A 14759-nucleotide genomic window follows, 5' to 3' on the forward strand; every position below is an offset into this window, starting at 1 on the left:
TCCCGGTTTGTCATGTGTTTGTTGTTTGGTCTGTTGTGAGCACATGGCTGTCATGTTATTTCCTTGTGCCATGTGCTCTCCTGTCTATTGTCTAGCCCCTCCCATCTTGTTATCCGATTATTGGTTAATTTGTCCCACCTGTCCTTCTTGTTACCCTCCTTTGTTTGTTCCCCTATTTAGCCTCCCTGTGTTTGTAGTCCTGTGCTGGTTCGTTTGTCCTAGTTGCTCGTTCCTGGTGTTTCCTTCCCGTTTTGCAATTCTGAGTTTTTTGAGTTTGTACCTTGTCTGCCTGTCTATTAAATTTCCTCTGCATTTGAATCCTCGTCTCACATTCATCCATTCCGTGACAGATTGTCTACAAACCACAAGGTTGGTGCTTCAATCCCCGGTTCCACCTGACCAAGTGTCGAGTAATTAGATTCACAAATGTAATTAATTATGCACCGTTTGTCCATGTTAACAAACAATTTCAAAAAACTTGTAATACAATTTTTGTTTGTCTTGATGTAAGTAATCAACTCAGTAATTTTCATGGTGATATCTAAAGGTTAAATGTTTTACCCGATTCACGTGAGATAAATAATGACTAGGCGTATGAATAGGCCATATTTGGGTCTTTTTCAAAACTTTCCCCTAATGGGATTCATCGGGGCTTTTTTTCCTTACTCAGGACATATTGAGGATACAAAATCAGTTGAGTTTGCTTCTGTTGCAATTTGTTCAACCTTTTTTCATAAAATGACTGGACTATAGAGTCAATAATGTGACATGAACTGTCAAATCTTTTTATTCCATATGATTTCATAATTCAGATCATCATGTCAAGAATCTCACATTCAATTATCAACTCCAAATAAAAAATATAGTTGCAAGCAGAAATTAATGGGATTCAAGCATTTACAGTTTTTTTGGATTGCTTAAGCACGATTTTCAAAACACTACAGATCCTTTGCATAATTAAACACTCCTGTAAAAACTATACACTTCTGTTTAAAAACCACACTTTGTTACCATATGAAACACACACGTTTCACATTCCTATACTCTGTTTGCACGAGTTACATTCTGCTGTGATAAACCTAAAACACTTTTAGCACTTCTACTTCCCTATGATTAGAGTATAGGCTACCATCAACAAAGTACAAATATAATGTAAATTCACCAAACACTACACAAGACCAATGTTGCAGACTGAAGAAACTCATTTCTCAACACGCCCAAAATGTTGACATGGAGATTCATAATACTGTAACTGTATTGTACTGTAAGTTTAACTGTATTGTACTGTACGTTTTTACTGTAAAAAACAAAACAAAAAAACACTAGACATTGTCTCTTCGCCTAGCTGGATCTGGCCAGAGAATTTCATCAACATCGCAGGCAATGTTGTCATTAGCAAGACACCTTTGGAAAGAAACATCTTGAATGACGAATCCATCCTTGCATTGCTGCTACCTCCATCTGGTCACAGGCCTCCTCCATGGCTTGGATGAGGGGTACCTCAGCCTGGAGACGGAGATCATATACCTTCCACCGCCATGCCCAGAAAAACTAGGGTTGAGGAATGGAGAGTATAGTGGAAGGTATAGGACGGTGAAATGTGGATGTTGCTGAAACCAGTTCTGAACCAGAGCAGAGCGGTTGAAAGACACATTGTCCCAGACAACAATGTATTGCATATGATCGATTTGATTTGCTGCTGTTATGTTGTGCAATTGGTCCAAGAAAGTAAGTATGAGTGCTGTGTTGTAAGGGCCCATATGGGCATGGCGGTGGAGGACCCCATTCTGTGTAATGGCTGCACAGAGTGTTATATTACCCTGGGACGTTGACTATAGCCCTGTGGCCAATGATGTTTCTTCCCCTCCTTCGTGTTCTCGTCAGGTGGAACCCAGCCTCATCTACGTAAATGAACTCATGCACACACACACTCTCTCTCTGTGTTGTAAGTGCAGGTGGAACCCAGCCTCATCTACGTAAATGAACTCACACACACACACACTCTCTCTCTGTGTTGTAAGTGCAGGTGGAACCCAGCCTCCTCTACGTAAATGAACTCACACACACACACTCTCTCTCTGTGTTGTAAGTGCAGGTGGAACCCAGCCTCCTCTACGTAAATGAACTCACACACACACACACACTCTCTCTCTGTGTTGTAAGTGCAGGTGGAACCCAGCCTCCTCTACGTAAATGAACTCACACACACACACTCTCTCTCTGTGTTGTAAGTGCAGGTGGAACCCAGCCTCATCTACGTAAATTAACTCACACACACACACTCTCTCTCTGTGTTGTAAGTGCAGGTGGAACCCAGCCTCATCTACGTAAATGAACTCATGCACACACACACTCTCTCTCTGTGTTGTAAGTGCAGGTGGAACCCAGCCTCATCTACGTAAATGAACTCACACACACACACACTCTCTCTCTGTGTTGTAAGTGCAGGTGGAACCCAGCCTCCTCTACGTAAATGAACTCACACACACACACACTCTCTCTCTGTGTTGTAAGTGCAGGTGGAACCCAGCCTCATCTACGTAAATGAACTCACACACACACTCTCTCTCTCTGTGTTGTAAGTGCAGGTGGAACCCAGCCTCCTCTACGTAAATGAACTCACACACACACACTCTCTCTCTGTGTTGTAAGTGCAGGTGGAACCCAGCCTCCTCTACGTAAATGAACTCACACACACACACACTCTCTCTCTGTGTTGTAAGTGCAGGTGGAACCCAGCCTCCTCTACGTAAATGAACTCACACACACACACTCTCTCTCTGTGTTGTAAGTGCAGGTGGAACCCAGCCTCATCTACGTAAATGAACTCACACACACACACTCTCTCTCTGTGTTGTAAGTGCAGGTGGAACCCAGCCTCCTCTACGTAAATGAACTCACACACACACACACTCTCTCTCTGTGTTGTAAGTGCAGGTGGAACCCAGCCTCCTCTACGTAAATGAACTCACACACACACACTCTCTCTCTGTGTTGTAAGTGCAGGTGGAACCCAGCCTCATCTACGTAAATGAACTCACACACACACACTCTCTCTCTGTGTTGTAAGTGCAGGTGGAACCCAGCCTCATCTACGTAAATGAACTCATGCACACACACACTCTCTCTCTGTGTTGTAAGTGCAGGTGGAACCCAGCCTCATCTACGTAAATGAACTCACACACACACACACTCTCTCTCTGTGTTGTAAGTGCAGGTGGAACCCAGCCTCCTCTACGTAAATGAACTCACACACACACACACTCTCTCTCTGTGTTGTAAGTGCAGGTGGAACCCAGCCTCCTCTACGTAAATGAACTCACACACACACACACTCTCTCTCTGTGTTGTAAGTGCAGGTGGAACCCAGCCTCCTCTACGTAAATGAACTCACACACACACACACTCTCTCTCTGTGTTGTAAGTGCAGGTGGAACCCAGCCTCATCTACGTAAATGAACTCATGCACACACACACTCTCTCTCTGTGTTGTAAGTGCAGGTGGAACCCAGCCTCATCTACGTAAATGAACTCACACACACACACACTCTCTCTCTGTGTTGTAAGTGCAGGTGGAACCCAGCCTCCTCTACGTAAATGAACTCACACACACACACTCTCTCTCTGTGTTGTAAGTGCAGGTGGAACCCAGCCTCCTCTACGTAAATGAACTCACACACACACACACTCTCTCTCTGTGTTGTAAGTGCAGGTGGAACCCAGCCTCCTCTACGTAAATGAACTCACACACACACACTCTCTCTCTGTGTTGTAAGTGCAGGTGGAACCCAGCCTCATCTACGTAAATGAACTCACACACACACACTCTCTCTCTGTGTTGTAAGTGCAGGTGGAACCCAGCCTCATCTACGTAAATGAACTCATGCACACACACACTCTCTCTCTGTGTTGTAAGTGCAGGTGGAACCCAGCCTCATCTACGTAAATGAACTCACACACACACACACACTCTCTCTCTGTGTTGTAAGTGCAGGTGGAACCCAGCCTCCTCTACGTAAATGAACTCACACACACACACACTCTCTCTCTGTGTTGTAAGTGCAGGTGGAACCCAGCCTCATCTACGTAAATGAACTCACACACACACACACTCTCTCTCTGTGTTGTAAGTGCAGGTGGAACCCAGCCTCCTCTACGTAAATGAACTCACACACACACACTCTCTCTCTGTGTTGTAAGTGCAGGTGGAACCCAGCCTCCTCTACGTAAATGAACTCACACACACACACACTCTCTCTCTGTGTTGTAAGTGCAGGTGGAACCCAGCCTCCTCTACGTAAATGAACTCACACACACACACTCTCTCTCTGTGTTGTAAGTGCAGGTGGAACCCAGCCTCATCTACGTAAATGAACTCACACACACACACTCTCTCTCTGTGTTGTAAGTGCAGGTGGAACCCAGCCTCATCTACGTAAATGAACTCATGCACACACACACTCTCTCTCTGTGTTGTAAGTGCAGGTGGAACCCAGCCTCATCTACGTAAATGAACTCACACACACACACACTCTCTCTCTGTGTTGTAAGTGCAGGTGGAACCCAGCCTCCTCTACGTAAATGAACTCACACACACACACACACTCTCTCTGTGTTGTAAGTGCAGGTGGAACCCAGCCTCCTCTACGTAAATGAACTCACACACACACACACTCTCTCTCTGTGTTGTAAGTGCAGGTGGAACCCAGCCTCCTCTACGTAAATGAACTCACACACACACACACTCTCTCTCTGTGTTGTAAGTGCAGGTGGAACCCAGCCTCCTCTACGTAAATGAACTCACACACACACACACTCTCTCTCTGTGTTGTAAGTGCAGGTGGAACCCAGCCTCATCTACGTAAATGAACTCATGCACACACACACTCTCTCTCTGTGTTGTAAGTGCAGGTGGAACCCAGCCTCATCTACGTAAATGAACTCACACACACACACACTCTCTCTCTGTGTTGTAAGTGCAGGTGGAACCCAGCCTCCTCTACGTAAATTAACTCACACACACACACTCTCTCTCTGTGTTGTAAGTGCAGGTGGAACCCAGCCTCCTCTACGTAAATGAACTCACACACACACACACTCTCTCTCTGTGTTGTAAGTGCAGGTGGAACCCAGCCTCCTCTACGTAAATGAACTCACACACACACACTCTCTCTCTGTGTTGTAAGTGCAGGTGGAACCCAGCCTCATCTACGTAAATGAACTCACACACACACACTCTCTCTCTGTGTTGTAAGTGCAGGTGGAACCCAGCCTCATCTACGTAAATGAACTCACACACACACACACTCTCTCTCTGTGTTGTAAGTGCAGGTGGAACCCAGCCTCCTCTACGTTAATGAACTCATGCTGGATCTCCTCTCCATCCATTCATAAAACTCTCTGAAGAACAGTGTCAGGCAAAATTGTGTAGTTCAGTGTAGATCTAGTATACATATTACAGTACAGTAAAGGATTATGAGACAGTATGCAAGATCACACTGCTAAAGTGAGTACATACCTCTGCATAATCATGCCGCAGTCGTTTCACCCTTTCAGAATTGCGCTCGAAAGGCACTCGATAAATTTGCTTCATTTGAATATGTTTTTTTTTAGGAAGTGTGCCAGTGTTGATGTTAGGCCTGATGGATATCGTTGAAACTGGCGTGGTTATTGACAATGTTAGCTTGGAGTTGATTGAGTGTTATAGCATTGTTGGCCAAAACCATGTTTACTATCTCCCTCTCTTGCTGTTCTGTGAACATAGGAGGCCTTCCCCCTTGTCGTTCCTGACCCTCAATCCTATGTAGAAAAAAAACAGTACACAATAGTACAGTAATTTCACAGGAAAAGGTAACAGAAGTGCTGATAATGCATAGAATACAGTACTGTAAGAAGTTACTGAAACCGTGCAGATGTTTTTGATATGATGATATTTTTACAATACCTATTTTCCAGTCGAAATGTTCTTATCACACTTGCCACTGTATCGGCTTAGATTTGGCTGTACTCGCAGTCCAGCCTCCCTCAGCCTCAGGCCGTGATGACAACGTGGTCAACCAGTGTTGCGCGGATCTCATTTGTCAGATTCGGTCCTCTTTGAGCACCTTCTTGTCTTCCTCTTCCTCTTCCTTTTCCTCTACCTCCAGCATGGCCTCCATCTCTTCCTCTGTTGATTCCTCCTCTGTTGATTCCTCCTCTGTTGATTCCTCTTCCTCCCCTTCCTCCTCCTCCTTGTCCTCTTCCTCGTTCTCCTCGTCCTCCTCCTCATCTTACTCTTTCTCTGACTCTTTCCATTGTGCTTGAAGACCGATGAACTCACCTGCTACTTTTTATAGTGCTTATACACCTGATTGGTGTGTAAGCAAACAAGTGTTTGCACACCTGATGACTGTGTTGAACCAATTGGTTGGACAGTGCTGGAGGTCTTTGAGGGTCAGAATTCTAGCTGATAGACAGGTGTTCAAATACTTATTTGCAGCTGTATCATACAAATAAATAGTTAAAAAATCATACATTGTGATTTCTGGATTTTTTTTGTCTCTCACAGTGGACATGCACCTACGATGATAATTTCAGACACCTCCATGATTTCCAAGTGGGAGAACTTGCAAAATAGCAGGGTGTTCAAATACTTATTTTCCTCACTGTAATACTTAACATATTTTACCGTCACAACTATAGAATTACGTCTAGAAACTAGCGTAGGTCCTTTCAGCTGGAAGTAAGATGACAAAATGAGCGTAATGGCGTCGCCCTTGTTGTCATGGAAAATAAGGTGAATAAGAGCATATTAAGATAGCTTTAATACTTCTGGAGTAACAGGCATGCAAACTTTGGGAAAAAACATGGAAAGTGCTTTTCCCCATTTTTTGAACATCCACCATTATAATGCAACAAATATTGCTAAAGTCATCAGAATTTATGAACAGTGTACAAACAAAATAATGATGCTGCCATCTTTCTAAAGTAATTTTCTCTTCCCTGTGATTTTGATCCTCCTCTACAAAACAATTGATTCATTAAATATTCATCCATGACATTTAATGTTTTGGCTTTCTTTACATGTTATGTTTGTCATTGTTTAGAAAAAAATGAGCCAAAGAAATTTCCAAAATTGATTTGACACGAAACAGCCCGATACTAGTAAATGAAAAAAGTGTGAAATGTCAAATGTTCAAGCAAACCAGGGATGCGTTTCCCAAAAGCATAGTTGGCCAAGTATGATCGCAATTCCCATTGAACTCTATAGGTAACGACAGAACTTGCGACCAGTTGGCTTTGGGAAACGCACCATTGGTCTGGAGATAATGAACCGAACCTCTTGTGAAGTGTGATATGATGTAGATGATCATGTGATCTTCTGTTGATCTGCTGTAATACTGATGATCTCCAGCAGAGAGAGACACTGATCCTGATAAACTCAACCGTGTGTCTTTACATTCATGATACACATTTAGTCTTAAGAAACATATACAGGTGCTGGTCATAAAATTAGAATATCATCAAAAAGTTGATTTACTTCAATAATTCAATTTAACAGGTGAAACTAAAATATTATATAGACTCATTACATGCAAAGTGAGATATTTAAAGCCTTTATTTGTTATAATTTTGATGATTATTGCTTATAGCTTATGAAACCCACGAAATCAAAATCCCAGAAAATTTGAATATTACATGAAATCACACAGTAATTACACAGTGATACCATGGTCATTGAACCAGGTTTTGGTTATTTTGGCAGTGTGGGAAGGTGCAAATCCTGCTGGAAAATGAAGTCAGCATCTCCATAAAGCTTGTCTGCTGAAGGAAGCATGAAGTGCTCTGGAAATGTCCTGGTAGACGGCTGCGTTGAGTGGACAGCACAGTGGACCAACACCAGTCGATGACACGGCTCCCCAAACCATCACTGACTGTGGAAACTTCACACTGGACTTCAAGCATCTTGGATTGTGTGCCTCTCCATTCTTCCTCCAGACTCTGGGACCTTGGTTTCCAAATGAGATGCAAAATTTGCTCTCATCAGAAAAGAGGACTTTGGTCCACTGTGCTTTATTAAATCCAGAGTCAACGCAGCCGTCTACCAGGACAATTCCAGAGCACTTCATGCTTCCATCATTTTCCAGCAGGATTTGCACCTGCCCACACTGCCAAAAGAACCAAAACCTGGTTCAATGACCATGGTATTACTGTGCAATTACTGTGTGATTTCATGTAATATTCTAATTTTCTGGGATTTTGATTTCGTGGGTTTCATAAGCTGTAAGCCATAATCATCAAAATTATAACAAATAAAGGCTTTAAATATCTCACTTTGCATGTAATGAGTCTATATAATTGTTACGGTTGTGATGCTTTTGTTGTTGTTCCTGCTGTCTCCTTCTCCTTAGGATTGGTCCTGGACTTAATGAGAAGCCATTGGTGGTTGGACCAGAGAAAGAGGCTTGGACTATAAAATCCCCTGGAATTCCTCTGGAGGGAGCTCTCTGCCTCTTTGACTGCACTTGTTGTTGTACTGTGTGTTAGCTGGTGAACATGTAGCACAATAGATCGTGATTGCTGTGTTCCTTTGCATGTTAACAGAGTGCTGTTAGCCACTTGTGATTTGTTCCTAAAAACATCAAGGCCTTAAAGATTCCACCTGTAAAAGTGTACTTTTTGTGACAAGCAGTAGGGGATGAGAGCCTTGTTTTTCTTTGTAGGCCAAAAGGCCGTTACTTTTTCTCCTGTTTTGGTTAGTTAAGGAGATAGGGTATGTTACTGTATGTTTTGTTTCTTTTATTTTATGGTTCATAGGGAAGTTAGTTTCTTTTGTGGGAGAGTTAGTTTCTGTTTGTTTATTGTTTTGGCATTAGCTCACCCCTGAAGATTTTTGCTTCTAATATTTTCTTTGTTTGTTTGGTTTGTTTGATTCTCTCTTTTCAAGAGATTGTTTTGTAAAAATTTGAAGTACACCGCTCTGAAGGCAAAGAAAAGAGCAAGAAAAGACAATAAACAAGTCTAACTAAAAAGTATTGTTTTGTTGTTTATGTTGCATTCCTGACCTAGACCAGGGATCGTAACAATAATATATTAGTTTCACCTGTTAAGTTGAATTCTTGAAATAAATAAACTTTTTGATGATATTCTAATTTTATGACCAGCACCTGTAGACTGTGATGGCAGATTTTTAAGAGTTTGTCCAACTGTGATTCAGTCTTGATTGTCTTTTAAAAGAACGGTGTCATATCCAGCTTTTCATACTTCTAATGTCTTAAGATTCTTCTGTGGTGTAATCCATGAATATGAAGCTCACTGTACAACATGTTTCCAGCAGATCCGTGTTCGGAAAGCTCATGTCTGATCTTTAACTCTCACCATGACAATCATAACAGATCTCGGTGTTCAATTCCAGACACATTTCTCTCTTTTGCTGATTTATATCATTTGAAAGATGAAGAACAATGTGAAAATAAGCAAAGAAGCCGCAATTTAAGTGAATATTTGTAACGAATATACTGTAGACGAGTTGAACTGAACCCAAAGACAGTTTTATTGAATCCAAAAGTGAACAGATACAAAAGTAAATTAAGTTGGTTTGACTTGATTTAGTAACATGAACATATGAACTCACCAAGAGCAGAACAGGGAACAAAGCTATACAAATAGAGCTAACATGGAGGCTACTGATACACACAGACTAATGATTAACAAGAAGGATCGAGATAATGAACCAATGGCGAAACAGAACTGATAAACACATGACAAGAGCAACCAATCAGAAAGAGACAAGAGAAGCACATGACTAACAGGAAACATGTCTATATATGACATGGAGCTTCTTTGACATGTTTATTATGACATGTTTATTCTTACATGGAGTTGTAGAGATATATTACAGTCAAATTTATTTGCTGAATACATTTTATTTTCTGTGTTGGCAAAATGAGTCGCAATGAGCTAATTTTCAAAAATTTAGTTATTGTTATTTTCACATTCTCTATTAAAAATAGGTCAATGTATGAAGTCAATAGAATCAGCAAAGTCAATTTTGAGAAAAATCAAGTTAAAGTTTTCTGAAGGTTCCAAATCAGCAAATATACCTTGAGATCCCTGGTAATAACACCAAATGTGGCACACACTAGTCAAGACCAAATATCTATAGGAAAACCTTCTATTTTTTATGATACCATTTGATTAATATTAGTGAAACAGACAGCCTATATTAGGTACCGCACAGATCTAATATACTGTAATGTTACACATCAGATGTTTTTCCTCAACAGTTAAACGTTCACTTAAGACAACAGATAATGTATGCGTGAATAATCGCCAAGTCAGATATTTTGAAATACTGTAATTGTGTGTGTATATATATATATATATCGGGATCGCACATGTCTGGGAGTCTTTGTGCACTTTGGATCTGTCAGTCAGTGCGAGTAATATGGTAATGTTTACATCAGCATGAGTTTGAAAATCACATTTCATTGGTTCAGACTCAAGCCATCGAGAATTCACTATGAATATTCACAAAGTTGGAATATTGCGCTTTAAAGCGATACTAAACTTGTGCTAAGAGGAAGCGCCAATCGAGAATAGAGCTGAGAAAAACTGCATTTCATGGACAAGGGAAAGATACTCCCTCAGAAAACACACAAATAAAGATACTTTTAGATGTTTAATGGATATTTGGAGCATTGAGATCGCTAGACGAGGCTTAATGACTCCATTTTTGTGAAAACCTGAAAATCGACCAAAATTTAAAAATTTCACTTGTTTTGGCAGTAATTATCCTGTGCGTATTCAGACTCATTATGCCATCACAGGTCACACATATAACTCTAGTTCACATTCATCACAAAGGAATCTAGAAATGTTTGCTTTGAAATAATATAAAGGTGATTTAACTATTTTACTTGTTTAAAAAAAAAACTCTCTATTTCACCTCTTAGTTTAGTAATCTAGTTTTAGTAAACCCAGATTTGCACACGTGTGTGTGATGTTCCAAACACTGAAAATAACTGAGGATAATATCATATTTTATGAATGCATTCATGACCTCGAGACTGGATTACTGTAATGCTTTATTAGCTGGTTGTCCTGCATCCTCAATAAACAAGCTACAGTTAGTCCAAAATGCCGCCGCTAGAGTTCTTACTAGATCAAGAAAATACGATCATATAACACCAATTCTGTCGTCTCTACATTGGTTACCTATAAAGTTCCGTATCAATTACAAAGTATTGCTACTGACCTATAAAGCCCTAAATGGTTTAGCTCCCGTGTATTTAACGGAACTTCTATCGCCCTACAATCCATCGCGCTCTTTAAGATCACTAAATTCGAGGCTTCTGGTCATTCCTAGGATATCTAAGTCCACTAAAGGAGGGAGAGCTTTTTCACATTTAGCTCCTAAACTGTGGAATGGCCTTCCTGATATTGTTCGAGGCTCAGACTCGCTGTCCCAGTTTAAAACTAGATTAAAGACGCATCTCTTCAGCCAGGCATTCACATAATACTTACATTTTATACTACAGTTGAATCAGATTGAATGCATTAATATTGCGAACAGCAGCTACGCTAATTATTTCCCATATGCTTTTCTGTTGTTATCTCGGGACGCTAGTCCCGAGGTAAATACAGATCGTCAGCTCCAGTTTGTATCCAGCCTCTCATGGAAACTACAGATTCTCCAACACCCGTGCAGAGACGACTCGGCGCCTATGAAGAGACGACTCGACACGGGCGATGTTTATGCCCTAAATCAATACATGATTAACTAACTGTATTTCTCTATGTACATTTCTGAAATGCACTTTCTGTAAAGCTGCTTTGAAACAATATGTATTGTGAAAAGCGCTATACAAATAAATTTGAATTGAATTGAATTGAATCCTTCAGAGTAAACATCAGAAATAATGACCTTTTGTATAATCTTTGTAAAGAAAAGGTATGAAAAGGTACATGATTTCAATGTACAGTGTGAAAATGTGTGTATGACACATTTACCTTACTGTGGCATTTTACTCCGACTCACTAGATTCTGGTCATTAATGAATTACATTAATGATAAAAAAAATAGTGTCAGACGTGCAGGTGAAGAGTTCAGAGACTCATTAAGATTTGTGACCTGTGACCTTGCCATTCAGCTCCATGCTGTTGTATCATACAGTATAAACAATACATACAGTAATTATAGAATTACATTCATTCATGTAAAACTGTATCAAGTAGGAAACCATTCAAACTAATGTATAGTTTTTGGAAAAAAGAAGAGGTGCATATGTGTATCTTTACAGTCTTGGTAAAGAAGAGGTTCATATGTGTATCTTTACAGTCTTTGTAAAGAAGAGGTTCATATGTGTATCTTTACAGTCTTTGTAAATAAGAGGTCCATATGTGTATCTTTACAGTCTTTGTAAAGAAGAGGTTCATATGTGTATCTTTACAGTCTTCGTAAAGAAGAGGTTCATATGTGTATCTTTACAGTCTTCGTAAAGAAGAGATGCATATGTGTATCTTTACAGTCTTTGTAAAGAAGAGGTGCATATGTGTATCTTTACAGTCTTTGCAAAGAAGGGGTTCATATGTGTATCTTTACAGTCTTTGTAAAGAAGAGGTTCATATGTGTATCTTTACAGTCTTTGTAAAGAAGAGGTGCATATGTGTATCTTTACAGTCTTTGTAAAGAAGAGGTGCATATGTGTATCTTTACAGTCTTTGTAAAGAAGAGGTTCATATGTGTATCTTTACAGTCTTTGTAAAGAAGAGGTGCATATGTGTATCTTTACAGTCTTTGTAAAGAAGAGGTGCATATGTGTATCTTTACAGTCTTTGTAAAGAAGAGGTGCATATGTGTATCTTTACAGTCTTTGTAAAGAAGAGGTTCATATGTGTATCTTTACAGTCTTTGTAAAGAAGAGGTTCATATGTGTATCTTTACAGTCTTTGTAAAGAAGAGGTTCATATGTGTATCTTTACAGTCTTTGTAAAGAAGAGGTTCATATGTGTATCTTTACAGTCTTCGTAAAGAAGAGGTTCATATGTGTATCTTTACAGTCTTGGTAAAGAAGAGGTTCATGAGGCACATTTCACTGTGTGTTTACAGTACACTATGGCTTCAACACTGATTCTAGTCATTAATGAATCATTATTCACAGAACGAGTGTCAGACGTGCAGGTTAAGTGTTCAGAGACTCGTGACATTTGACCTTGCCGTTGCCAGCGTCATGCTGTAGTATTACGACACATACAGTAACACTAGTAATACATTAGTCAATAATGTAAACTGTATCACGTATGGAAATAATTCATACACAGCCATGGTGTACTGTAACCCTTCCTGACTGTTTTAGCTCTGAAAATATGTTTAAGAAGTGACTTAAGATAGTTAAGAAGAAGAACTTGCAGGTTTGATGACAGGAACTGCTGCTTTCTAGAAAATGAAAACACACACACACACACACACACACACACACACACACACACACACACACACACACACACACACACACACACACACACACACACACACACACACTTGTCAATATAACGTCAGATTCTTGCGTCATTCACTTCAGTTTCAAATTTATTTACTGTTTCTAAACTTCAGGTTCCAACCTTCAGGGTGACATGATATTCAAGAAAAACTGTGATATGCAAAAACTTGTTAAATAATGCAATATTTGATTTGCAATACGATAATCATAAGTAAATTAAATTAAAATTAAACAGATGATTATATAACCAACATGCTGCAGGATTTACAGTAGATCAATAATTTAATGCTGATTAACGTCTTTAACGTCTTGATGCTGATGCTGTTTTTCACAGTGGAAAAATTATAAAGTGTGTTATCACACATACACACACACAACACACACTCAACGACACACACACACTCACTCACACACTCACCTCATCTCTGACTTCTGCAGAAACATCTCACTATAACTCTCTGAATCACAAGAATCTAGCAATTAAAAACACGAACAGTTTTATTCTCAGGGAATAATTGAACTGATTCATGAATTGTTAAGATTTTGAACTATTCATAAGTTGCTTTGGATAAACAAATGTATATATGATCATGTATAGTTTATATTTGGAGTGAATGAAGCATTCAGGACTGATTCAGACTCAGATCTGCTGATGAAAGACGTGTTTTATCCTGAAACTCACAGTTCGGTCTGTCGCTCTGAAAGCTGTTCCGGCGAGCTCGTCTCTCGCTCTTCTCCTCTCCTGCTTCAGGTTTTAACACGCCATCTTTCTCTCTTCTCTTCTTCTGTAGATTGATCCACATGCCATACGATATTTCTCACTTTGTAGAATGTAGAATGTCTGTTGGAAACAAAACAGAACGATTTAGAGTTAACCTAATCACATTTGATTAGTTGCTTATTGTTAAAGAGGATTTTAAATAGTGTTAAAGATTATTGTGCAATACAGGCTTACAGTTTCAGTTTAATACAAACATCAATATCCGGATTTAAATAGATAATAAATCTCTTTATAGACCATTAAAGATGAAATGTTTAATCACCTTGATGAGCTGAAGAGGCGATATATTCACTGCGTCTCTGAGATCTGCTGTCGTGTTGAACTGGTTGAACTGGTTTCTTACAGCGGAAACACTGAGCAACGCCTTCGCTGACGTTCATAACTCATTTCTTACAGGAAACAAGAGCAAGAATGTTTTAGATGTTTTACGCTGTTTGTATTTTGTAGTTCAGCAGTATGAGTGTATGTGAACTGGTGTTGTTTTTGAATGACATTCA

General features: G+C 39.9%; 2 long non-coding RNA genes across 3 annotated transcripts in view; one reads left to right on the top strand and one right to left on the bottom strand.

Annotated features, from left to right (window-relative positions):
- Positions 1–14759, top strand: part of LOC309477029 — a 111058-nt gene that overhangs the window by 20250 nt on the left and 76049 nt on the right. The window lies entirely within an intron of this gene.
- On the bottom strand, positions 5316–14683 carry LOC309477034. Of its 2 annotated transcripts, XR_014198484.1 has the most exons (5): positions 14525–14683; positions 14164–14322; positions 13900–13954; positions 5945–13417; positions 5316–5799 (listed from the first exon to the last, which is right to left on the bottom strand). It is a non-coding gene; the product is annotated as an uncharacterized lncRNA (long non-coding RNA). The 2 variants fall into 2 exon arrangements; XR_014198485.1 differs by having other exon boundaries at positions 5316–13417; positions 14525–14667.

Source organism: Leuciscus leuciscus (assembly GCF_965113295.1).
Source record: "Leuciscus leuciscus genome assembly, chromosome: 16".
In the NCBI taxonomy this organism is placed as follows: domain Eukaryota; kingdom Metazoa; phylum Chordata; class Actinopteri; order Cypriniformes; family Leuciscidae; genus Leuciscus; species Leuciscus leuciscus.